This window comes from Myotis davidii, unplaced genomic scaffold (assembly GCF_000327345.1).
Source record: "Myotis davidii unplaced genomic scaffold, ASM32734v1 scaffold247, whole genome shotgun sequence".
Classification (NCBI taxonomy): Eukaryota; Metazoa; Chordata; class Mammalia; order Chiroptera; family Vespertilionidae; genus Myotis; species Myotis davidii.
In genome coordinates this window covers 2,652,317-2,677,175 of record NW_006299593.1, presented here as the reverse complement: position 1 = coordinate 2,677,175, position 24,859 = coordinate 2,652,317, and the positions used below count along the sequence as shown (strand labels likewise).

Below are 24,859 nucleotides of genomic sequence, written 5' to 3'. Positions count from 1 at the left end.
ATAAATGCAGGGGGAAAACTTGTTTTTAATATATTTTATTGATGTTTTTACAGATAAGAAGAGAGAGGGATAGAGAGTCAGAAACATTGACAAGAGAGAAACATCGATCAGCTGCCTGCTGCACAACCCCCACCGGGGATGTGCCCGCAGGCAAGGTACATGCCCTTGACCAGAATCGAACCCTGGACCCTTGAGTCCGCAGGCCGACGCTCTATCCACTGAGCCAAACTGGCTAGGGCAGGAAAAAATTTTAAAAAAGAAAAAGAAACAAATTTACTAAGCCCAGAAACAAAGGAGGAGGAATAAGAATAGGAAGGAATAGGGGAATAGGGAGAAGAGAATGGGTTGATAAGGAATATAATTTGGTTTGGGATATGTTGATTTAAAACTGCCTAAGAGCCATCCAGGTTATAACATCAATACTGTTTGGCCATTGTGATTCGGGAACTCAGAAGAGAAATTTAAGTTGGAGATAGAGATTTAAGAGTTTCTGACATATCAGTGGTAGCTAAAACCATAAGCATAAATGACATCACCCAGGGATAGTAGAGGGAGGAGAGAAGAGAGCTAGGAACAGAATCTTAAGGAATGTCTTTATGTAGGGAGCCTGTTAGGCAAAGATTAGTCAGAGAAAACAAGCCTTTTGCAGTTATAGGCCAACTAATACTTATAAATACCTACAGCCTGACCAAATAACTGACTGGCTCTATTTAAGATCTCTAAATGCTCACTCCCTGATCGTCACAGTTAAGACTTTCAGAAGAAGGGGCAGAAATGGAGAAGTGCCATAGGCCAAGGCTCTTAGGATGGAGCTTACGAGTAAAGAATACCAGTTGTTGGATGTTCAAAGAACATCATACCTAAGGGCATACCTAAAAGCTGAGTCTTGCCCAAGCTGGTTTGGCTCAGTGGATAGAGCATCAGCCTGCAGACTGAAGGGTTCAATTGCAGTCAAGAGCACATATACAGGCTCTGGTCTTGATCCCCAGTAGGGGGCGTGCAGGAGGCAGCCGACCAATGATTCTCTCTCATCATTGATGTTTCTATCTCTCTCTCTCTCTCTCTCCCTTCCTCTCTGAAATTAATAAAAAAATATATATATATTTTAAAAAGCTGAGTCTTTCCATCTATTTTGTTTATGATTAGCTCAGCCAACTGAGTCAAGACTGGCTGACCAAAGATCTCACTAATGACAGTAAAGACATATACATCAGGGTCTCAAAGAGACCTAGTAATTTCTTAGTCACAAAACTTAAGAGATTTCTATCTGCTTCAAGTAGTTTCTTCCAGTCTGTACTGGTTGAGAATCACACACAAAGGAAGTGACTGATTTCCTCTTTGGTTACCACCTATGCCAGCTTGAGTTCCTGACACTTGATCACCCTCCCTACCAAATTGATCTCCACCTGCAAGATCATCCTGCCCACAGAACAGGGTTTATCTCATTGAGAGGTTGAAAAAATTATTATAATCCGGACTTCCTATGAGCTATAGAAGAGGAGGAAAAGTAGAAAATACAGAACGTCACAGTTTTTCCATAAGAATGAGCTCCATCTCACTTGGCAGAGATCCCTATATGTAAAGTCAAAATCCTGAACTCCTGAGCAGTGAGACTTGAGACTGATGCTGAGATAAATAGTCCTGGAGTAGGAGGAGTGCTTGAGAAATCCTGGAAGAGGTCAAACATGGGGAAAGAAGCCTCAGAAGCCCTCCTTCCTTGGATCCAGAAGCTAATGATGTCTGTGGCCATAATGGCATCACCCCACTCACCACTTCCTGTTTCAGCTGGAGGAAAGGGGAAGTGGATCCAAATGTGGGAAAAAGAATGTAGAATATCTACTTCCTCCTCACCTTAGGCTCCACTCCAGGTCAGAACTGGCCTTATGCAGACACACAGTAAACAGTCAGACACTGGTGTGACTCCAGCAGAGACTGGTAAATAGTATGTGGTTCAGTGGATTTGTTCAATGAAGAACGCAAGGAGAAATTTCCAACCCCACAGAATCTTTTTCACTGTTAGTCACATTACCTTCGCCTGGAATTCCTCCATTTGCCACCCATTCCTTTGGGGAAAAGGTTCACACTTTCCAAAACTGTGCTCCACCAAACTCCATATTCTGTGAGATTTTAATAAATATTCCTTCAGAAAATAAAATGGTTCTCTAATTAAATGTATTTTTTAATTCATTTTTGAAAGAGAGGAAGAGAGAGAAATAGAAAAACATCAGATGCCTTCTGCATGCCCCCTATTGGGGATCAAGCCTACAACCCGGGCACATACCCAGACCAGCAATCAAACAGTGACCTCCTGGTTCGTAGGTTGATGCTCAAACACCAGCCAGGACTGGCTCTCTAAACAAATAAATTTGGAAAATGTCATATTCTCTATCTCCTTCTGAAGCTTTATAAATGCGTATTAAAAGCTCTTTTTTGAGGCAGAGGCAGCTGGAGAGCTAGCATGAAATTCAGGATAGGGGCCTAAGCTAAGAACCTTGTTCCAGAAATGCAGCTGGACATATCAGTATGACATCCAATTAGCCAAAAAGTAGCAAGCAGAATTCAGAGTGGTCAACACTGGGAGATTTGTGGGTGAACAGGACTCTACCTACCAAAACCTAGATGTAAGAAAAGGCTCTAGTATCAGAGAAGAGACCTGGGCTAAGGAGGCTGCAAAGCAAAGGCCACAGCCCCTGGTAAGGGAACTGACAAAGGGGTGGAGTCCTGACATGGCGAGGGGGTTTGAATAAAGCAATTGGACAGAGCTTGATCCTCTTAATAAAAAGCCAAAATATAGGTGACATGGAGGGGAGACAGATTGTCATTTAGGGCATAGTACACATGGCCAGGAGTCCCTCCCTATTGGAGGTACTGGCTCCAAAATCTTGGTGATCAGCAGATCCAGCTACATCATTCGATCTTGTGTATGGGCTACAGAGATTGTGGGGGAAAGGATGGGGTATGGCACTTCCAGAAACCTCCACAGCATTGTACTCATTCCAGTAAGGATGGAAGTCCAAACCTTGTCAAACTTTAGGAGGTGAGTGATAGAGATCATTTCTAGGACAGCTCTCTAGGAAAATATGCCAGAAGAAATGAGTAAGAACACCAGTGGTCTGAATGAAACCAAAAGTCTGATCAAAAGAAAATGCTCTTGCCTAGCTGGTCTGGCTCAGTGGATAGAGGGTCAGCCTGTGGAATGAAGGGTCCTGGGTTTGATCCCCAGCAGGGGGCGTGCAGAAGGCAGCCAATCAATGCTTCTCTGTCATCACTGATGTTTCTATCTCTCTCTTCCTCTCCCTTCTTCTCTGAAATCAATAAAAATTAAAAAAAAAAATTAAAAAGAAAATGCTGTTGCCATAACCGGTTTGGCTCAGTGGATAGAGCGTCGGCCTGCAGGCTGAAAGGTCCCAGGTTCGACTCTGCTCAAGAGCATGTACCTTGGTTGTGGGCACATCCCCAGTAGGAGGTGTGCAGGAGGCAGCTGATCGATGCTTCCCTCTCATCGATGTTTCTAACTCTCAATCACTCTCTCTTCCTCTCTGTAAAAAAATCAATAAAATATATTTTAAAAAAAGAAAATGCTCTCGACTTAGGGTAGGAAAGTAAACAGAGTAAAGTTGAAGCCTAAGAGTGAAGGACATCCATGAATCCATCTGTGAGGAGCTGGGAAAGGCAGAGGTTTGGGTTGCCTCTGTCAGAGATCCCCTGGGGGAGGAAAAAATATGAAAATTCAGATCATGAAGATGCACAATTAGGAAGGCTCTCTCACTTTGAAGAAACTCAGGCCAAAAAGTTGTAGATCTGAATCACAGGTGCTATGCTGGCAGCCTCTGAATTAGCTATTTTGGCTCCATAAAGTTAGTGATCAAGGGAACGTGCACGTATACCCAAGTGCTTTGTCATTGCTTTTGACATGACTTATTTTGCCTTCCCATAAAGCCCTAGCTGAGCACAACTCATTGGGAAATCAAGACCACAAGTTGTCTGTGACCAGTGGTTATTGAGGAAGTACCCTGCCCATGTTGTCATCAGCGGCCTCTTTTGCGCCACCACTTTACATCATTTCTGTGAAGCTTCCTCTTGCTTCCTAAGATCTGTGACAGTCTTGTCTGAGGACATAACAGCAAACCACAGACCCAAAGGTCCTGCACTCCTTGTTACATTTTGCCTGTCAGCTGCTCTCCAGACAATAATGTGCCTGCATACCCAGCATGCAGGTAGGAAATCTCTGTCCCACACCCTTTCTTGTGGTCAAGAGCCTCCATCCCCACCACCCTCAGCTGCTAGTTTTCTCTCAGACAAAATTGTGAAGGAAGCAAAATGTTTCTTTAGGGACCCAACTTCTCTTTGCAGAGCCTTTATATCCAACTCAGTGGTGTCTCCCTCCTGTCCCTATGACTAGGAGCACAGTGTCCTCTCCTCTCAGTCCCTTGCCTTAATCTAGTTCTCAGAAATTAATCTCATAAGATGAATCACACTTCCACTTAGATGACCAGGATGCTTCACAATCAAACCCCTTCCTGGAGTCTCATTTTTAGTAGGGTCTCAAAGACTTAAATCTAGGGCGAAAGTTTCACTGTGGAACTCCAAACAATAGCAAATCGCTGAGGCAAGTCTTTGAGGGGCAGGACACATTCTAGGTCCCCTAAGATTACATCAGTTGATAGACTAGCTCTGTCTCTTCTTATTCCATCACCTGACCTCTCAAGCTGTCTATTCTGCCAGCGCAGAGGCCAGGATCCCCTGGATCTTGGCCAACACCCACTGCCATCTGGTCTCCCTTAGAAAAGCAAGAGAGAGACACCTCTTGTTTACTCAGTAATAATTCACTGCAATAGTCACATAACAGGTGCCACCAGCTCCAGGAAATGCAGTAAGGGCACACCACACCCTCACCTCTGCCCCATCATGACTTATTTACTCCTTGGGATAGACCAACAGATTTTATTTGAATAGAACAGGGCCTCTTACACACTAAACCAGTGTTGCCAGTGGTGTTTTGACACTTGTGGGTTACACTGCAATGAGACCTAGAGGTAAAGAACAAAGGCTTTTTTTAACCCTCCCCTACAGCCAATTGGTATCTTTCCCACATATGTTGTTGTAGCATCTCTATATATAGAACCTAGTTTTCTATAAACAGGACGCTCTGGCTAAACAGGTCTCAACAAGCAAAACTGTGAGGCACAGAAAGATGGCATCTCCCCATCTTCTCTTTTTTTGCCCACCTTCTTTTGCTAAATCTTGTCAGAGAGACAAGAGCTATGATAACAGCATGGGCTTTGGAAGTGGACAGACCTGAGGAGAAATCAATCCTAGCTCAGCCTTTTACTCACTGTCTGACCTTGGGTAAGTTACATAAGTTCTATGACTTTCAGCTTGCCCGTGCAAAAATGATAATTTATTGGTTTGCATTATGGTAACTAAATAAGAAAATATATGAAAAGCATCTAATTATGTGCCTGGCTCTCCAGGGATTTGAGTTTGTTCTTCCTCATCTAGCACATCATGTACCTGGTGCCCTCATGTTACTCCCTGGCTGTCCAAGGCGAAGGTATGTGCCCTGCATAAACCTTTCCTTCCTTTCCTAAACCCTAACGTTTTCATCCCTTAGAGGAGCTGATCTAATCACACCGCTAAAAAGGAAAGCAATTCTGATTAAATAAGTTCAAATAAAATGTGGATAATGTTGCTGGGTTCCTATATTAAGTGTGTATGGGGAGGGGGGAACGGAAGGGGCTGTATTTAAAGAGCCTGGAAATTCAAAGGGACATCAAATTCCCTGCAAACACAGCCCGTATCACTCGCTATGCTGAGATGAGAAACCATCAGAGTTCCAGAACATAATCTCAAAATGCTGAATGTCACACCTCAAATCAACAGGTCCAGAATAGAACTTGCGAGGCTTGGCTACCCACTCTACTCTGGCCAGCAAACACCACTTCCTTAGCCAAGAAGTTACGGTGGTGATTTTTTTCCTAGGAGGTTTCCAATACTATTTTAAACTCCTTAGAATCAAGCAGCAACTGGATTTGACTATGGTCATAACCTTGGAACAGCCTGTAGGAAGTCTGGGCTCCACTTCCAGAATCACACCTTACTTCTCTGAATGATCCCAGCAAGGCCCAGCTTAATACAGGAGGCAGAGTGAACCTGTGTTTTGACTTCTCTCTCAGTAATCCAGGAAGGAAGACTGTAAGAAAATTTCTAAGCTTTCCACATATAGGATCAGGAAGCAGATTATGACTACAATGGCCTAAGTAACACAATGTGCTATGCTGACTATAATTCCAAGTCAGCATGGGAGTTCTCCTTAGCAGTGCTCTACTTGATTTTCTGGCAAACCCCCAGGGAGTCCAGGGCACAAACCCAGGCTGGGGTCTCAGGAGCCAGACACCACTGCGGGGTGGAAGGGGCTAGCTGGCAGCTTCAGCAGATGGCATAAAGAGAAAAGTGAAGTTCAAGGTGAGGGAGGGGCTGGTCAGGGCAGGATTATCCAACAGCATGTGCTTAGGGAACTAGCAAAGCAGAGACAATAACAACAAATGTTTTAAATTATTTAATATTTATCCAAGCAGTCACCATGGTAATTTTGCTGGATTTTCTTTATACTTGTTTTATTTTAATACTGTTCTTAAAATATATATACTGGAGGCAGAAGTATGAGGGACATGATAATTGTTCTATTGTGTAGGCCTCTAAAGTTTTGTTTTTTAAAAAATATATTTTATTGACTTTTTACAGAGAGGAAGGGAGAGAGATAGAAGAGTTAGAAACATCAATAAGAGAAACATTGATCAGCTGCCTCCTGCACACCCCCTACTGGGGATGTGCCTGCAACCAAGGTACATGCCCTTGAGCAGAATCGAACCTGGGACCTTTTAGTCCGCAGGCCGATGCTCTATCCACTGAGCCAAACCGGTTAGGGCTGCCTCTAAAGTTCTTAAGCTGATCCTTGGCTTTAACAAGAAGAAAAACTAGGATTCCAAAGCTTCAAGATCAACATTCATTTCTTTATTCAATGAACATTTCCTGAGGGATTAGCTAGTAAGTGCCAGGTCTTTGCTCAGTCCTGGGCTATAGCAGCAAACAAAAGATATGGTTTTGACTGGCCAGCATGGCTCAGTGGTTGAGTATCAATCTATGAACCAGGAAAGTCACAGTTCAATTCCCAGTCAAGGCTTATGCCCAGGATGTGGGCTCGATCCCCAATGTGAGACATGCAAGAGGCAGCCGATCAATGATTCTCTCTCATCGTTGATGTTTCTATCTCTCCCTCCCTCTCCCTTCCTCTCTCTAATAAAAACATATTTTTTAAAAAAAATATATGGTTCCTGAGTTCCCAAAGTTCAGTCTAGTGAGAGGAGCCGACAATAAGAGCAGGATCCAAAGCAAAAGGTCTATAGTGGAAAATAGATGAGATTCCAGAGCCAGCAACAGGATGCAGGAGGAGGAAATCTCTCCTGGGATGCCAGCAAGAGAGACCATGGGCTGACAAGGAGCTACACTGAAGAGCTGGGTCAAATAATGTCCTTATCCCCACCATTCCCAGTGGCAGGGGAGAGAGGCACTGTGGTGATTTGTGTTCATCCAGAGCAGGTGACCGGGGCAGCCACAGACAGTGCTACCAGGAAACAGCTCCTTCTCTGCTCACAGCCATGAACTGTGATATGTGCCATATGAGCTATGTGTGAGATCTTAAAAGCTCCAAAGAAAAATAAAGACTTGAATTGTCTACTGACAAATTCTTGGAAGCATAAGCGGGCCAGAAATGAGAAGCATAATTCAATTGCCAGGAGCTGGGTGACCCTCCCCTCAAATGTCACCCACACTTCTCTGACAATGCATGGAAATGAAAAGTAAAGCCTGAAGGGTTGGAGTCAGTAAGAGACCTGGTGAAATGATCAGGCTATAGCCAGAAACCTCATGAGAAGAGTTTCTGCTTCAGGATGTGAAGTGGGCAAGGATGGGGAAAAGGCTGGGCCTGCTGTGACAGAAAGAAGCCATTCCAGCAGCTCAGCCCCAGCACTACCAGAAGCTGACGGCTGTGGTGAAAGCGGAGAGCTGACAACAGCAACAGCAGGAGCTTCAGGGTAAGTGCCCAGCCAGCAGAGCAGTGGCCTTGAGAGATCTCCAAATATTTGACCATTCTGGGCCTCCATTTTCTTACCTGAAAATGAAGACAATAATAAGAGTGTATACTGGTTTCTTAGGGCTGCTGTACAAAAGTCTAGAAACTGGGTGGCTTTAAGCTTCCTCAATTTATTCTCTCACAGTTTTGAAGGCTAAAAGTCAAAAATTAAGGTGTTAGCAGGGCTGTGCTCCCTCAGAAGGCTGTAGGGAAGAATCCTTCTTTGCCTCTCCCAGCTTCTGATGGTTGTTAGTTATCTTTGCCATTCCTTGGTGTGTAGCAGCATAACTTCAATCTCTGCCTCCATCTTCATCTGGCCATCTTCCCTCTGGTATGTCTCCCTCTTCTTATAAGAACACCAGTCATTGGATTAGGACCCACCCTAATCCAATATGACTTCATGTTAGCTTGATTACATCTAGAAAGACTCTATTTCCAAATAAATGACATTCACAGGTTCTGAGTGGACACTATTCAATCCAGTATAGAGGATCTACTTCGTGAAATGTGTGTGTGTGTGTAGCTTAGAACAGTTCCTAGAACATAATATATGCCATGTAAGAGTTAGTTGCCCTTCTTTATTATCTCTGGCAGAGAGTAGCTGCTGCCATGGGATATGTGGATGCTCTACAATACAAGAATCATCCTCCCTCTATCTTGAGTCAGTAGCAAGCAATGGGATGGGACTAGAGTTCCAAAAGAGCTAGTAAGGGCAGACCTATAACACAGTGAGTTAACTACTATTCAATACTTCCTATCAATACCCCAACAATACCCCCAGGTTGCAGTGAGGAAATATCTGCTATAGTCACGTTGTTTCTCGAACAACACATAACTTATTATTGCAGACTAACAATGCCCCTTCAAATCAGTCCCCAAATTAGGATCCACTTAGGAGGAGCCTCCAGAGCCAGTGGAGAATTGCACCAACGAGCAGAGCAGTCTCATCACTTAGTCAAGTTGTTAGTTCTGATCCCAAACTGCTTTACACAGCATATTCATTCCACAGCTTAGCAACAGAATGATTATTGACTATTGACTGAGTTTGAAATGGAGATTTGCTATCTCTAGGATATCCTACTTTCAAATTAAAGGAGGGGAAAACAGATTCTCCTGAAGGAGAGCCCTTCCTCATTCTTGCTCCTACTCTTGATGATTCTTCTTCAATAAATGGGTTTGGGAAACAATCCAACTAAAAAGAAAGAGCCAGCCCTCGCTGGTATGGCTCAGTGGATAGAGTGTCGGCCTGCAGACTGAAGGGTCCTGTGTTCGATTCCGATCAAGGGCAAATGCCCGGGTTGCAGGCTTGACTCCCAGTAGGAGGTGTGCAGGAGGCAGCCAATCAATGATTCCTTCTCATCGCTGATGTTTCTATTTCTCCCTCCTTCTCCCTTCCTTTCTGAAATAAAAATATTTTTTAAAAAATAAAATAAAAAGGAGGAGCCAGATCACAATAGCTGTCTTCATATGAAAATAAATTTCAGGTGGTTTAAGGACTTAAAGATTTAAAAATACACATATACACAAAGTACTCAAAGAGAATGGGTTACTATTTTTATAATTTTGAGCTAACAAAACATGCCTTTTTTATTTATATTTATATCTTTTATTCAATTTATTGGGATGACATTGGTTAATAAAATTATATAGGTTTCAGGTATACAATTCTGTAATACATCATCTGTATACAGTGTTATATGTTCACTACCCAAAGTCTAGTCTCATTCCATCATCATTTATCCTCCCCTTTACCCTCTTCTACCTCTCCCCACTCCCTTTTCCCTTGGGTAATCACCATATTTTTGTCTGTGTCATGAGTTGTTTTTTTGTTTTGGGTTTTGTTTGTTTTTGCTTAATCCCTTCACCTACCTCACCCAGCTTCCCCCCCACCTCTCAATACCCCCTCCCTCTGACAGCTGTCAGTCTATTAAAACATGACTTTTCTAAAGATTGGTCTAGTAGCTCAGCTGGTGTGACTCAGTAGTTGAGCACTGACTTATGAACCAGGAGGTCACAGTTTGACTTCCGGTCAGGGCACATGCCCAGGTTATGTGCTCGATCCCTTGGAGCGGGGCAGAGGGGGCATGCAGGAGGCAGAAGATCAATGATTCTCTCTCATCATTGATGTTTCTATTTCTCTCTCCCTCTCCCTTCCTCTCTGAAATCAATAAAAATACGTTTTTTAAAAAAAGATTGGCCTAGTAGCAGAGAAAACTACAAAGGAAAAGATTATTTTGATTACCTAAAACTGTAAAACTTGCAGGAAGGAAAAAAATCTGCATATACAAAGATAAAAAGACAAATGACAAACTGGGAACAATTCTGCACCATACATAATAGTCAACACTTGAACTCTTACAAATTATTAGAAAAATATGACTGGGAAAATGTGCGAAGGACATGAATAAGTGATCCAAAGAAACAATATAAATGTCCAAAATACATCTGAAAAGATACTTCTGAAAAGATGTTGTATCTTTAATATTCAAAAAAATTAAATTAAATTATACTTATTGTGTGCTACATCTCAATTACTCTTTCAACTCATTTTACTTGAACTGATTTACTCCCCCATGAAATCAATACTATCATTATACCCACTTTACCCAAGACAAAACTGAGGGAAGAGAAGTTAAATGACTTACCCAAGGACATACAGTAAGTGGCTGAGTCAGAATTCACGCCCCAGAAGGCTGACTCCAGAGTCTCATTCTCAACTATTATGTTACAGTGACAAGACCATGTCTCACCTATGAGATGGGGAATACGAAAAACACACAACCCAGTGTTACTCATAATGTGGAGAAATTGGCAATCTCATGCACTGTTGATAGTAGTTAACATTCTGAAGGGTAGTTTGGCTCCATGAACTGACGATTTAAATGTGCATAATCCTTTAACTCAGACATTCCATTTCTTGGAATTTATCCTAAGGAGATAGATAAGTGTGCTAAATTTATATACCAGGGTATTTACCACAGAATGTACATAATAACAAAAATATTGAAAATTAAAACGTAATAGTTACACAAAAAGTCCAACAAATTCATTCATTCAACAAATATTTATTGAGCACCAATAGTGACCAGGAACGATTCTAAGCACTAGGTATACAGTAGTAGAAAAAGGGGGGGTGGGGAATCCTCTCTTCATGAAGCTTACATTCTAATGGTTGGAGCATGTTAGACAATAAACAAATATTTTTAAATGTATATCAAGTGGTACTAAATACTATAGAAAAAAATAAAAGAGATCGGAAAGGAAGGAGGTTTGTTACAATTTTAAGAAAGGGTATGGTCAGGAAAGGCCCCATTGGTAATATGTGAGATAAATAGATTAAATATTAGAGAACAAAATATATTATGGTATAGCGGCACATTGAAATATAATTCAACCACTTACTCTATATACTAGTACTGGTTAACATGAAAAGATGTCCATAAAATACAATCAAATGAAAAAAGGTCCTCACCACACACAAAAAATAGGTAACTATGTGTGGTGATGAATGTGGTAATCGTTTAACAATATATACTAGTATGTATATAAAATCATCACATTGTATACCTTGAACTTACATGATGTTATATCTCAATTATATTTCAATAAAATAGGGGGGAGGTAAAAAAAAAAAAAGGATTACAAAACAGTATTAACGAAAAAAACAGCACTAAGGTATGATTCCATTGCTATGAAATTACATGGGTATATATGCTGATACTTTAAATGGGAGAGAGGAACAACACCAGAGATTGAGAATATCAAGCAAGGGTCCAGGCTGAGGGACAAACAAGTGGTACAGGTGACATCTGTTAGTTCTCCCACCCACTCACTCATCCTCCTTCCACCTACACTTTGTTCCAGAAAGCATGTAAGGATAGCAAATCCACATACCCCCCACCAGTTATTCAACTCTTCCTATCTTTCCTCATCCTTTTCCCTCCTCTTCCCAGAAGCCCGACCAGAGTCCCTATTTCATCTACTTAACCTCAAATGCCTTGCAGAGCAGCCAGGAGGTGACATTCACAGGTGACAGACACAGCAGGCCAGAGCTCTGTGCTTGGCACAAGTGCCTGTATCTCCCTATGAGCAGAAAATGACACAGAGCTGAGCCCTTTTCTCTCTCTACATTATCCCTTTCTCCATACTTGCAGCTAACAAGCTATCTGGCTAAGTTAAACCCATGCCCAACCCCATAAACCCACCACCTTGCCACAACTACCCTAGAGATTCATACACTTCTCCACTAAGATTCTCAAGGCTAGCTAGGTCCCTACTAAGAAGGTTGTCTACATAGACAGGTGTTGGGACCAGCCGGAATGGCTCAGTGATTGAACATCAACCTATGAACCAGGAGGTCATGGTTTGATTCCCGGTCAGGGAACATGCCCTGGTGGTGGACTCATTCTCGTGTGGGGTGTACAAGAGGCAGCCCCTATCTCCCTCTCTGAAATAATAAAAAAAAATTTTTTTTAAAAAGTTGCCTAAGGTGACAAGACAGGCTAGTTTGTTTGGAACATTTTCAGTCCAGGGTGAGGTTTTAGGGGAGCAGATTATATTTCTCACCCGAGCTAAAGCCACAAACAAGGAACTGAAAGCTTCCCAAAGGTGGAATCCACGTTGCTATCCCCTATCTCCTTAGCAAGAGGGTAGGAGTGGAGGCACAGGAATAGAGATAGGGGTCCTAGAGAAAGATTTAACTTTGAAAATATTTCTCACATACTCTCTTCTGTCACCTCCTGGGTACCTACTATATTTCAGGACCTGTGTTAAATGCTTTCATATACTATCAGCTAAATGAAAAATCACTTTTATCAAACATTCCTACTATGTGCTACTATATTTAAGAAGCATAAGGCACATGCAGATCCAGCTGCCCTGCTGACAGTTGAAAATCCAGGCTGGAGATTAGGAAGAGGGCAGAAATCTGAGATTCTCCTGAGGACAGCAACACAGAAGTCTTAGGACCACAGCCCTATCAGTCCACAGCCTTAAAGACCCCATGCCAACTTCTGCTCTCTTTCCTGGGCTTTCACCAGGAAACATCTCTCTCTCTCTCTCTCTCTCTCTCTCTCACGCACTCTCTCTCTCTCTCTCTCACTCGCGCTCTCTCTCTCTCTCTCCAACACACTTCGCCTGCAAATGTAAACATTTTTTACTAGTGAAGAGTACAAGATAAGTTAATCTTCCTTGAATATGTAGTTTCTGAGTAACTTCTATTATGCGCCTGACTAGAGGATATAACATAAGACGTCTCCTGCTTTAAAGAATTTATTCCAGCCCTGGCTGGTTTGGCTCAGTGGATAGAGCGTTGGCCTGTGAACTAAAGGGTCCCAGGTTCGATTCTGGTCAAGGGTACATGTCTGGGTTGCAGGCTCGATCACCAATGGGGGTCGTGCAGGAGACAGCTGATCAATGATTCTCGATATATCATCATTGATGTTTCTATCTCTCTCTCCCTCTCCCTTCCTCTCTAAAATCAATTTATATATATAAAAAGCCAACGACCGGAATGCTGTAATGACCGGAACGGCCCCTGATCGGCCTCTCCCACCCTGATCGAGGGCAGGGCGGCCGGCCAACCACCCTGGCCAACCCTGACCTCAATGGGCCCCCACCACCCCAATTGGCCTGCAACTGCTCCCCACAACCAGTAACACCCCCGATCGCCCCTCCCTTCCAATCAGGGGTAGGGCTGGCCAGCCAACCACCCATGGTCCCTCCTCCAGGCCGCTGGCCCCCGATCGGCCCCCACCACTCAATCAGCCCACGACCCCTCCCCTCAGCCAGCTCTGTCCTCTATTGCCCCCACACACACCAATCAGGGGTGGGGCTGGCCGGCCAACCTGACACGACCCCTCCCCCCAGCTGCTGACACCCAATCTGCCCTCACCACCCCTATGAGGGGCAGGGCCCACTGGCCAATTGCCCTCAGCCTCTCCCCCCCAGCTGGCCCGGTCCTGATCGGGCTCCGATCGGGGAGGGGCCGGTCGGCCACCCTCCTGCTATCTTCTCCTTCTCCCGACAGGCCCCCACCTATGCACGAATTCGTGCACTGGGCCTCTAGTAAAAATATATTTTTAAAAAATAATTTATTCCATTTGGAAAGACAAAATCAACACACAGAAAACATGTTATAAAAAGGGGGCCCCAAAATTTCTAGTGCACGGAACAAGAAGCACAGAGATGCTAATAACACAAAGGAGTGGATGAAGTAAGACAAATGGTGGTGTATCCTGACGTACACAGATATCTTTAATTTCAAACACAATCTTCCCTTTTGTTGTTGCATTCCTAATAAAAGATGTGTTTCACTTAAAGAAAAAAATCTTAAATACAAAAATCCAAAACATAAAGTTGAGGATCATTCACTAGACAAAAGGGATCCTTCTTTTTGCTATAAAGTTTAGAGAGATACAATTTAATAACACCACAACCATTCTCCTTGTTGCCACACACACACACGATGTGTATGATCATATGTAAAGGGTGAAGCAAAGTACTTTTTAAAAGTTTATAAAAGATAATATATTGACAGATGAATAGATAAAATGTAGTATATCTCTAAAACGGAGTATTATTTAGCCTTAAAAAAGGAAGAAAATCCTGTCATGGTACATGAGTGAACCACCTCAAGGACATTCTGCTAAGTGAAATAAGCTAGTCACAAGAAGACCAATACTACATGATTCCACTTTTATGAGGTATCTATAGTAGTCAAATTCATAGAAAGAGAAAGTAGAATGGTAGTTACCAGGAGCCAGGGGGAGGGGAAAATGAGGAAGTATTTAATGGGTATAAGAGTTTCAGTTTTGCAGTTGGGAAGAGATTAACCAAAAACCATATATACATAACCCATGGACATAGACAATAATGTGGTAAAGGGCTGGTGTGGGGTGGGGGTTGAATGGAAAGGGGCAAGGGAGAGAGAAATAGGGGACATCTGTAATACTGTCAACAATCCTATATAATATCCTATATAATAAAAGGCTAATATGCAAATTGACCAAACAGTGGAATGACTGGTCACTATGACATGCACTGGTCATCAGGGGGCAGACGCTCAATGTAGGAACTGCCCCGTGGTGGTCAGTGTGCTCCCACAGGGGGAGCACCACTCAGCCAGAAGCCAGGCTCATGGATGGTGAGCGCAGCAGCGGTGGCGGGAGACTCTCCCGCCTCTGTGGCAGCATTAAGGATGTCCAGGCCTAAGCCATCAGTTGGACATCCCCTGAGGGCTCCTGGACTGCAAGAGGGTGCAAGCCTGGCTGAGGGACCCAACCCTCCCTGCCCCTCCCCAGTGCATGAATGTTCTGCACCAGGCCTCTAGTAAAAAATAATTAAAAGAAAGGAATAGACAGGAGTGCTAAGAACTGAAAGAGAGATAAGAAAGGAAAGAGTCGCCGAAACCGGTTTGGCTCAGTGGATAGAGCGTCGGCCTGCGGACTGAAAGGTCCCAGGTTCGATTCCGGTCAAGGGCATGTACCTGGGTTGCGGGCACATCCCCAGTAGGAGATGTGCAGGAGGCAGCTGATTGATGTCTCTCTCTCATCGATGTTTCTAACTCTCTATCTCTCTCCCTTCCTCTCTGTATAAAATCAATAAAATATATTAAAAAAAAAAAAAAAGAAAGGAAAGAGTCAAAACAGTTCAATAAAAAAAAAATAGTTCAATGGATTTATCATAAAGTAGCTCAGTGGTGATAGTATCAGTTTTATGAAAAGGAATTGCATCAGATTGTGGGGAATGGGACTGAGGAAACAGAAAGTGCATAAAACTTTTTTCAAATGTCTGAATGCCTTTACACTGATTTACCAATAACTGAACTATAACAAGAACAACCACATACTCACAAAGAAAATTCTATACACAAATGGTAATTATTATTTGAGATTTGGAATTATACTTCTATGAATGCCCAAAGATAAAGACTTTTATTCTAAGAAGAAAAAAAATGAGTTTCAATTCTGGTAATCTGTTGCACAACATGTGCACATACTGTACACTACTGTATGAATGGTACACTTAAAAATGGTTAAGATGGTAAATTTTGTTACTTTTATTACTACAGTTTTTAAAAAATGCAATGTACATATGGGTAAAAAAAAACAACAAACTTCAGCAACACAAAGATATTAAAAAACAAACTCTGGCCCCGACCGGTTTGGCTCAGTGGATAGAGTGTCGGCCTGCTGACTGAGAGGTCCCAGGTTCGGTTCCGGTCAAGGGCATGTACCTTGGTTGCAGGCACATCCCCAGTGGGAGGTGTGCAGGAGGCAGATGATCGATGTTTCTCTCTCATCGATGTTTCTAACTCTCTGTCCCTCTCCCTTCCTCTCTGTAAAAAATCAATAAAATATATTTAAAAAAAAACAAAACAAACTCTGGCAGTAGTCTGGGTATAATAAGTATATAGAGTCCACCCTTTTTCATACAAATACTAAAGCTAACAGGCCACAAACACTATTCTATACCTTTAGTTTTCTGTTAATGATAGATCTTAGAGACTACTGTTCTTTTTTTTTTTTTAATATATTTTTATTGAATTCAGAGAGGAAAGGAGAGAGAGAAAGAAACATCAATGATGAGAGATAATCACTGACTGGCTGCCTCTTGCACACCCCACACTGGGGATCAAGCCCACAACAGGGGCATGTGCCCTGACCGGGAATGGAACCATGACCTCCTGGTTCATAGGTCGACACTCAACCACTGAGCCAAAAGACTACTGTGTGTGTGTATGTGTGTGTGTGTGTGTGTGTGTGTGTATCTAATTCTTTTTCACATTGCATAATATGATAATATCTGCCATAATTTACTCAATTCGTATCTTACTGATGTATTTTCAAGCAAAATGTATTAAAGGCTTTGTATACCAATTTTGCTATTTTTCCTCTCAACAAAAATATTAAAATTTCATTCTTTATCCTCCAAGCAACTATGAATGATGACTGAAATTTGCTTTGGTTTTAATTTAATAGTGTTTCATCCTGGCTCATTTCTGGTAGGCTATATGTTGACTTCGTCATTATCACGAGGAATCCCCAAAGATATGAACTATTTGTTTCTTTTAGAGACAGTGCAATGAAGTAGAATAAGTGAGGACTCTACAGACATATCGAGGTTCAAATCTCAGTTCTGCCATTTCCAAGTTAATCCATCTCTCAGAGACTCTGGCTTGTCATCTGTAAATCAAAGGCAATACGTACTATCTATCTCCTACATACGTGAAATTACCATGCAGGGCAAAAGTCCATTCAAGAGGACCAAAACGTGCCCTAGCTGATTTGACTCAGTGGATAGAGCATCGGCCTGTGGTTCCCAGGTTTGATTCCAGTCAAGAGTACATACCTTGGCTGCAGGCTCCTCCCCAGCCTGGGCCCTGGTCGGGTCTTGTGCAGGAGACAACCAATTGATGTGCACCATTGTTTCTCTCTGCCTTTCTCTCTCTTCCACTCTCCCTAAAATTCAATGGAAAAGTATCCTCAGGCAAAGATTAACAACAACAAAAAAAGAGGACCAAAATATTATCTATGTTGAACTAGCACTGCCTGGGGAAGTAAGGAATTGCTCAAAGAAGTGGTAAAGGACAAGAGGGAATCTGAACAGTTGATGAGAGAATAGGGACTTCCGGCAGAGGCAACAACATATGCAAAGGGTGAGGGTTGTACAGAACCAGAAAGCACCAACACAGGTACCAAGGTGAAAGGCAATTTAGTCAACAAGTATCTGAGTATCTCTATGCACTAGGCACTAAAGATACAACCATTCACAAGGTCCGTGCCTTCAAGGAGCTTACCTGTATTTTTAGGTGAAAGGAAAGACAAACAAAAAGTTGTAAGTGAGCTAATGGAAGCAAACAAGGTCCTAAATAACAGGTGAGTGTAATATAGAGTGGCCAGAAAAGACCTCTAAGAGAAGATAATACTTAATTGAAACTTAAAGGCAAGGGAGCCCTGGCCGGTGTGGGTCAGGTGGTTGGGCGCTGTCTGGTGTACCAAAAGGTTGCGGGCTCAATACCTAGTTGGGAGTGTGCAGGAGGCAGCAGATCGATGTTTCTCTCTCACATCGATGTCTCTATCTCTCTAAAAATCAATTTTTTAAAAATAATAAAAAAGGCAAGGGATAGTTAATGAGGTGAAGAGCTGGATAAAGAGTTTTCTAGGCAGAGGCTATAGCACTGCAAAGGCCCTAAAGCCAGAGAGCTAAAAGAGAGGTCCAGGCACTTCAAGGGTGCCTGCAAGAGACAGACACAAGGGGGAAGGGCTTGGAATAAGCCCTGAGAAACAGTTTTTGCTGGGCCTTGTAGACCATAATTTGGACAGTTTATTCCAACCTGACATTTGGACTTGATTGTACACATAACAGAAATCCAACAGAGGATTTGAAAAGGAGAGAGACAGGTTGACAGGATGCGTTGTTTTATGGGAGGACAGTGGAAACTTTACAGAGGATGACCACAGTAAGAAGTGAGGACAGTTTGGAGACCAAATGAAGATAACCTGTACTAGGGCTGGTCTATGTGCACAGGAGACAGAGGCACTGCAGAGATAAATCTGAAGTACACCTGGCAGCCTTTAAGGTCTATATTCTAGCCTGCCTTCTGAATCCAAAGTTAATGCCCCTTGTAAATCCCAGAGATACTGACCTGCCGTGGGGGAGTCATTAAGACCCGCTACCTCATCTGGGCTCTGCACCTACTATGTCAATGGGAAGACAGGTACTGGTACACAGAGTCAGTTATCCATTGTCCCCAATGGATAACTAATGTTCCTAGGACCTTAGGATCCAAGGAAAGGGTTCAAAGCCCATTCCTTCCCCTTTAAAGGTCGGAGGTCAAGCAGACTCCTCTAAGTCAGAATTTTTCTAAATATGATCTGCATATGACTGGAGTGTCAGAGTCACCAGGGAAGCCAAGCAAAATGCAGATCCTTGCTTACCAGCCCATACCTACTCAATCAGAATAGCTAGGAGGAACCAATAATCTGCTTTTTAAGTAAGTATCCAGCTCCCCCTCCACAACCTTTGTCCCCCTGGGTTAAGTCTAATGCATTAAAGCTTCAAAATCATAGCTATAGAAAGAGGGCTAATGGAAGAAGGCCCTCACTTGAAGCTAACTGGAAATATCAAAATTAGGGGACTATGGCACTGGCTGGCGTGGTTCAGTTGGTTGGAGCATCGTCCAGTATACTGAAGGATGGTGGGTTTGATTCCTGGTCAGGGCACATATCCAGGTTGTGGGCTTGATCCCATCAGGACACATCAGGAGGCAACTGATTGATCTATCTTTCTCTGTCTCTGTCTGTCTCTCTCTCTCTCTCTCTCTCTCTCTCTCTCTCTCTCTCCCTCCCCCATCCCCTCTCTCCCTTTCTGTCTAAAAATCAATATTTAAACTTTTTTTTTTAATTAGCGGACCATGTAAAGCCAATAGTCAGGCTGAGCATAGCGTGATATAGAAAGAAGAGTCAGAATGGATTATGAAATTTGAAGGCCACAAAGTAGAAAACAAAAGGCAGGACCTCAAAGCCTGGGGCTTAGAGAACAGAGGAGTCAAAGTTGGGAGCACTCACACTCTTGGGGAAATCACTAACAAAGGCCATGATCTCCATCCAGCTCTCTTAAATTAGTTTTCCTAACGGAGCCCTAGGATAGAAGTATAAATGCCTACCCTGAATAGGCCTTAAACTGCCCAATATAACCACACATAATCCATCCAACCTTCAAAAGAGAACACACCCCTCCTCAATAAGTACTGTTTCTATCCCGATGATTCCCCCTTAGCACCCACCATTAGGCCAGCTATTACTCTGCAGAAGAGTTCCAGACTACACAGAAAAACATACAGGACACCTCTAAGAGCTAATGACAAGCTCTATTCTCCTTGGCACATCAGAGGCCCCTAATGCTGACAAACTCAAGGACTGTTCCAGGTCAGAAACTTTGAAGTCCACTGCCTACACACCTTCAGATCCTACCATCTATGTACACCCAGCCACTCTTCCACTACTCCTTAATATGCCTCACCTATGAGAGTACACCCTATATTCTACACTATCATGTCCCTTCCAAAAATTGAGAGAGAAATTCCAGTCAGGCTAGGCCAGTGGTCAGCAAACTGTGGCTCGCGAGCCGTGGTTTGCCGACCACGGGGCTAGGCAGAGAGCCCTGAATTCCTGAGGCTGCTAACGCCAGTTCCTATGCCTGGTTTGGTGAGAGGATAGCCTGAAGGGTTGCTCACCCTGCCTGATGGGAATACCAGGATTGCTACAGGCTTCTATACAGGAATCTTTTTTCAAAGATGAGTTATTTGCACTGAGTATATTTAAAAGGAGTGAAGGTTGGCTCTTGGGAGCAGAAACTGAAGTAGGGAAAAAGTTAACCTAGAATTTCTGGAGGAAATTTCTGGATTTGATTGTATATAGCACATAAAATACTAAGTAATATGCAATTCAGCTCAAACCCTTGTCGGCCTAACTACCTAATGCTTCTTATAACACAAAAGTTGTTTCCACACTAAAGAGCTAAGAATGCTAAAGATGATTTGAGCAACCCAACCCCCAAGATTATTTACGGTCCTAATCCTGACTTGCTTGTTCTGTCCCTTCTTACACTCCACCCACTATCCTGATTGTTTACGTTTCTTACCTAATGATTCAGCTTCCTGTTTCATCTTTGCCTCACCTTAGCCCTAAGGCCTTTTGCTTCCTTCCTCACTTAGGATTTTATTCCAGCAATGAGCCACTAGGAGTACCCCAATCCTCAACCTCGGTCCTCTTTATTCATGCCCCCCTCATGGACAAGTTCCCTGCCGGGCTTACTCTGATTTTATGAATATGTCTCACAGAGAGACGAGTATATTAGATGGTTCAGATAATAAGCCAGGGCCCAATGGCTTGACATTCTAAGACACATTTGTTGCCCCGCAGGTGATACCCCTGGTATTTCATCCCTCCTACCCACCACCCCCACCTCAAGGGATTCTTCCAGCCCACAGCAGCTAGGACTAAGAGTACACGGTGGGCAAGACATGGGCCTTTATCTGACAGAAACTACAGTCTAGTTAAGAAGACAAGGAAATAATTACAATATGAATGATAATTAAAGGCAATACTTGAAAAACTGTAAGATTAAGAAGGCTAATAAGGTGAAACTACACCTAAGCTAAAACTTGAAGGATAAATAGCAGATACTCAGGCAGTGGCAAGGCATTTGAGAAAGAGTATCCTAGGGAGAGGGAACAGTATATGCAAAGGCCCTGAGGCAAGAAAGCACATCTGAAGAAAAGGGATAGGCTGGGGAGGCCAAAGTAGAGGGTGTACTAAGAGGCAGATGATGCTGGAAAGACCAAGAAGGGCCTCATAAGACATAAGGAGCTGTTTCATCATTCAAGTATTATCTGAATTCCTACAATGTGCCAAGCACTATCCTCAGAAATTTACATTCTAACTGGAGGAGACTATAAACAAATGTGTGAGTAAACCAAAAAATATCATATTACTAAGTGCAACACAAAAGATTAAAAGAGGTGATGTTATAGGAAGTATATGGGTAGCTACTTTAGAATCATTAGATGGTCAGGGTAAGGCCTCTCTGAGATGACATTTAAAAACAAGTATCTCAGCTCCAGCCAGTGCTGCTCAGTTGTTAGAGCACTGGCCCGCCTATCCGAAGGGTCTCAGGTTCAATTTCTAGTCAAGAGCATGTTCCTGGTTTGCAAGTTGTACCCCTGGCCCTGGTTGAGCCATATGCAATTGGGGCATATTTGGAAGGCAACCAATCGATGCCTTTCACATCAATGTTTCTCTCTTTTTCTTTCCTTCTCTCTCTCTCTCTCTCTCTCTCTCTCTTACTCTCTCTCTCTCTTTCTCTCTCTCTCACTCTCTCTCTCTCTCCTTTCTCCCTCCCATGCTTCCATTCTCTTAAAAATAATGGGGAAAATATCCTCAGGTGAGGATTAACAAAAAAACAAACAAATGGGTATCTCAGTAAAAAGAAACCAGTAATTCAAAGATCAAGGGAAAAAGCATTCCAGGTGGGGGTAATAGTGCATGCAAAAGCCCAACAGAAAGATCATTGAAGATTTTTAAACAGTAGAGTTAGATCACTATTTTTGCTGTTGTTAATCCTCACAAATCGAACCTGTGACCCTTCAGTCCAAGGGCTGACGCTCTATCCACTGACCAAAACAGGCTAAGGCTTACATTTTATTGTCACACTAGGGGCCGGTGCACTAAGATTCGTGCACGGGGGGTGGGTCCCTCAGCCCGACCTGCGCCCTCTCCAATCTGGGAGCCCTCAGGGGAGCCCTCTCCAATCCAGGAGTTTCTGTCTTTGCAATCATATGAGCGAATTGTCTGAGACCCCCAACCCAGTTTGGTTTGTTGCTCACAGAATAATAGAGGCATTTTCTTTTCTTTGCTTCATTGGTGGAGATTTCCTGGAAGCTTTACGATATCTTCCCCAGAATTACTGTTGATATTTGGCTCTGTTGACTAATGAGTTTGCCAACCATTGGTCTAAGAGATCCGTCTGCCACCAGAACTACGATTCCCAGCATTCCTGGTGGTCCCCACGTTCCTGTGCTGTCTCCATCCCACGGCCTCCCACTCTGCCAAGTACTCCAAGCCACCAGCTCTCCTCTCTGCTCTCCATCTGGCGGCTTGGGGAGCCAAGTTCCCCAAGCTGCTCCACTCTCCACCGGCTCTCCCGTTCTGCTCTCCACCCGGCGGCTTGGGGGGCATGGCTCCCTCGGTCGCTGGGAGTGACCGAGGGAGCCACGTCCCCCCAAGCCTCTGGCTCTAATGCTCTGCTCTCTGCCCTGCAGCTTGGGGGAGGGACCAAGGGAGCCATGTCCCCCCAAGCTGCAGCTCTGCTCTCCGCCCAACGCCTGTGTATGAAATTAACCCATCTTTGTTGGGTTAATTTGCATACTCACTCCTGAGTGGCTGGTGAGCGTAGCAGAGGGACAGTCAATTTACATGTTTTCCTTTTATTATATAGGATATTCTTATATTTTTATTGATTTCAGAGAGAGGAAAGGAGAGGGAGAAAAAGAAAAATCAATGATGAGAGAATCACTGATTGGCTGCCTCCTGCATGCCCCACACTGGGGATTAAGCCCGAGACCTGGGCATGTGCCTTAACTAGGATTTAAACTGTGACGCGCTGGTTCATAGGTCAACGCTCACCCACTGAGCCATGCCGGCCTGGCTAGGGCTTACATTTTATAAAGCTTAGTCTGGCTGCAGTGAGGAGAATGGAATGGAAGTGGGAGACGATAAAATCAGGACTGGAGACTGTGTGGGGAGGAGTAGGAAGAGGAAGAGGAGTAGAAGAACAACAACAGTAACAACAACGAAGCCAATGACAACTAAAATTAAGACTAAGAAGACAAGGAGGGGTTGGGGAGAGGAGGAAAAAGAGGGAGGAGACGGGAGGAGAATGAGGAGCCAACTATGATGATGATAACAGCTAACATTCACAGAGCACTTACTAGTTGCCAATCCATCCCTAAGCAGATATTCACAGATACTCTATTTTACAAATAAGGAAACTAAGGTACAGAGTAGTAACAATGAAGAAGGAAAGAAAGCATTCAAGAAGGTCCCGGGATCTCCTAGACACTTGAGCAAAGTGAGCCTGGAGCAAGTTACTGTTGCAGTGGGGGATGGAGGGAAAGCAAAGGTGAGAGACATAAGTAAAAGAATGAAGAACTCAAGAAATCTTGGGGGGGGGGGGGGGCCTAGCTGGTTTGGCTCAGTGGATAGAGTGTCAACCTGTGGACCAAAGGGTCCCGGGTTCGATTCTGGTCAAGAGCACATACCTCGATGACAAGCTTCTCCCTGGCCCGGGTCCTGGTCAAGGTGCATGCAGGAGACAACCAATCGACTTGCTTCTCTCACATTGATATTTTTCGATATTTGGGGAGGACAAGTCCTAGTGATAAGCTTGTTGTCAACTGTGGAAAGGGAAGGGAGGACTTAAAAATTACTACTAGGCTTTGGAGCCTAACAACTATGTGTGTCAATGGTGCTGTTTATCATGTGACAGGACACTAGATGAGAAGCAAGTGGGGAAGAGCAGGAGACTGCATTTTATCAAGTCGGTAAAAACAATCCAGTGGAGTTGTCCATAAAAGTAGTTGGAGAGAGATATGAGCATCATCCATGTGTAGATGGAAACTGAAACCATCAGAGAGATTGGGATCACCTAGGGAGAATATGAGAAAAAGGGGGAAAAAGGCCTAGGAACAGAATGCTGACCCTGAAAACACAACAAGAATCATTCATAACAACAAAAAAGTGGAAGAACCTTAATGTCCCTTGATAGTAAAATAGCTAAATACAGTATATTTATTCTATGAAATACTATACAGTAGCCAAAAGAGTAAGTACCTTTTTTTTAATCCTTGCCCAAGAATATTTTTTCCATTGATTTCTAGAGAGAGTGGGAAAATGGAAGGGAGGGAGGAAGGGGAGAAAGAGAGAAATATCAATTGGTTGCCTCCCGTATGTGCCCCTACCAGATCTGGGGAATCTGCAACCAAGGTATGTGCCTTTGGTCCGAAATTAAACCCTTGACCCTTTGGTCCATGGGCTGGTGCTCTAACCACTGAGCAACTGGCCAGGGCAGAATAAGTATCTTTATGTACCAACGTGGAATACTATCAAGGCATACTACTGAATCAAAGACAGAAATACCACAATACATAAAATGTAACCCTATTTG

General features: G+C 43.3%; 1 long non-coding RNA gene across 5 annotated transcripts in view; it reads right to left on the bottom strand.

Annotated features, from left to right (window-relative positions):
• LOC102771690 overlaps nucleotides 1-24,859 on the bottom strand; it is a 45,439-nt gene that overhangs the window by 4,891 nt on the left and 15,689 nt on the right. The window contains exons 4-5 of one of the 5 annotated variants that reach the window (XR_001515813.1): nucleotides 10,777-10,881; nucleotides 1,091-2,117 (exon numbers count right to left, since the gene is read on the bottom strand). This is a non-coding gene — a long non-coding RNA (uncharacterized LOC102771690). Of the gene's footprint in view, nucleotides 1-1,090; nucleotides 2,118-7,673; nucleotides 8,171-8,242; nucleotides 8,478-9,492; nucleotides 9,531-10,776; nucleotides 10,882-24,859 lie in introns of those variants that run through there. The other 4 variants (XR_436267.2, XR_001515810.1, XR_001515812.1 and 1 more) reach the window with 4 other exon arrangements.